Genomic DNA, 2,705 nt, shown 5'->3' with positions numbered 1-2,705 from the left:
AATAGGGGGTGAATGGTGGAAGGAGTTGGTGCGAAGTGGTGTCTACGGTTTTTGGTTATCCTCAATGGTTGACGGAGTGTCAACGAGTACGATCAAGTATGGACCTCGGAAACGGCCCTTGAGGGCCGAATGTATCCTTTTATAAATGGATGTTTGAACGAAGGCACTTATGCATATATGTTATTTGGCCATATCATGTACTTGTGCATTTGGTACCTCACGAGCGCAAGCTCACCCCCGTTGTTTTGTTTTCCTTACAGGGACACTGCTGGACTCAAGTTTTGAAATGAGTTGAGCTAGTTATGTAGCTAGTTTTGAGTTGCTCCTCGAAAACTTGAAATTTTGATGTAAATGAATTCAAGTACTTTTGAAGTGTACAATTGAACCTTTCTCATGTATATCTATGTCCTTATCAAGTCTTCGATAAACTGCATTACGTGTTTGATGTGTTTATGCGAGTACCGGTTTCGAACAAAGGAAGAGCTGTATTACGTTATCGGTGTACCTGGATGGCTTGTAATTTGTATAGTTTAGATTTGGAATCGTTTGTGTAATTGTTGGGCTAGGGGAATTGGAATGGATGGAATTACACTTTGTACGGTTTGAATTTGGATCGCCTCTTGTGTAATAGCTTGTGGATATGGTTTGTAATGAATGATTGGACTTGAATGGACGTACGTGTACATTCCGCAGCGTTTATGATATGTAGTTCTTGGAGAATTTGATAAATATATTTGAGATTTATAGTGAAATTTTTTGGAGAACTGTAGTGATTGACGGAGTCCTGGCGAGAGCTGGGCAGGCGGCCCGTTGACCCCTCTGGTTCGCCTTAGGGGAAAATGGGGTCGTTACAATTGGTATCAGAGCTTAGGCTTCCGATCTCTGTAGCGTATCCTAAGTTTGAAATTTAGGATGCCTGACTGTGGGATTGATTTGAATATTGTGTGAACAAGGACGATTGGATCTTAGGGGTTAAAGAAATTGATTATTTGGGAGTTCTTATTTGGGACTTGCAGAAGAAACTGAGGAGTTAGGTGATGTTATATTGAAGGAAAATATGGGATGAGAGTTTTGTAGTGAAAGATTGGACGAATTTGAATTGCAATTATACTTGTAAGTGTGGAAAGAATTGAGATAATCATTAGTACTGGCTATGGGGAATAAGAGACCGAGGTTTGCTGGCCAAACTCCACGTATGATGATTTTGAACCAAGATAAAAGAGTATCAAATGAATAAAATGCATTTTCTGCCTGTATACTTCCTAGTTTTATTTGCAAGCGATGATTGGAAATACGATATATATGCTTTAAAAATGTGTAATTTTCCGATTTTGGTAAAAAGGTGAATTTTACTTGAATTTCGAATTCGAAAATTTGTGAATAACTGATGAGCTTATTTGACTTGGTTTCTATTTAACATGTAAGTTAGCAAGCTGTGCTTACTTCTTGGATTTGAACTTGGAACTTGAGACTCTGCTATAGAACCTAAGATTGGTTATTCTTGGAGATGATGGTGCTCTTACTAGTAGCTGGTTTATTGAAGATTTTGAACTTCGAATGGATAATCTTTGGTTTCAGCTTGTGTTATGGACTTATTGGATCTAATTTCGTAAAGGCATGTGATCCGATTGAACTTGGTGACATTGGCACTAATTCTGGAAGTAGTATATGTAAAATATGACTTTGATTTTCGCTGAATACCATACGATCTGAGTCGTGAAGTTCTTAGTTGGAATTCTTGTATTTGAGTACTTGACATTTTCTTGAGGAAATGCTCATGAATCTTGGTTGGAACATAGTTTAATGTATGACGATGTGAATGGAAATTATAAGTGAGTTTGAGATAAGTTGTGATGGCATAGGTTAGAGCACAGAAGATTTTGTATTGTACTCACGGCTAAACCGAATAAGGAGAGTGAAATAATGACTTGGACTTGTTCAATAAGTATGTGGCTCGGGTTTTGATAGATTTCGGTAGTGGCTAGAATTGTTGAGAAATTTTTAGTTTTGTATCTCTCTTCTAGTATTCCTGTTGGATTAAAGTTGCACCACTTGAGTGGTAAGTGTTGGAATTTGCTATACTTGAACTACTTGGGATTGACCTCGAACTACCTGAGATTGGTCTTGAGCTGCCTGAGATCGACTAGATTGAACTTCCTTGAGACTTGACCTCGTTAGGCGAGTGTGTTTATACGTATCCTTGATGGACCTAACTTCACTGAATATATGGTATTGGACCTGTAGGTGGACTTGAATTTCATGACTGCTTAAGAATGTGAATAGTTGGACAGAGGTTAGGCTAGTGTGTTTTACCAGTACTCATGATCCCTGAACTTGAACTTGCACTTGAACCTGAACTTGTACTCTTATTTGTGACCGTGCTCCCTGAACCTGCAATAATTGACCCTGCTTTTGAACTTCCTCGTACTCATGCACTATGAACCTGAAGTAATTGGCGCTGCTTTGACCCTACTCTTGAACTTATTCATACTCATATGGTTGTAGACCGGCTACTACTCTTTTGTAGCGGGTGAACTGAACCTCTCTGGTGAGGCATTGCTTGTTGTGTTGTCCAGCACCGCCATTCTTCAGGCGAGGCATGCCTGTTGTGTGGTCCAGCACCACCAGGGATGGAATTTTGAATTGAGGCTCTCTGGCGAAGTTTAGCCGTGGTTCTAACTTGTTGTGTTGTCCGGCACCACCAG

The sequence above is a fragment of the Coffea arabica genome, chromosome 2c, assembly GCF_036785885.1.
Source record: "Coffea arabica cultivar ET-39 chromosome 2c, Coffea Arabica ET-39 HiFi, whole genome shotgun sequence".
Taxonomy (NCBI): domain Eukaryota; kingdom Viridiplantae; phylum Streptophyta; class Magnoliopsida; order Gentianales; family Rubiaceae; genus Coffea; species Coffea arabica.
The sequence above is the reverse complement of the archived record's forward strand: the minus strand, read 5'-3'. Positions refer to the sequence as shown.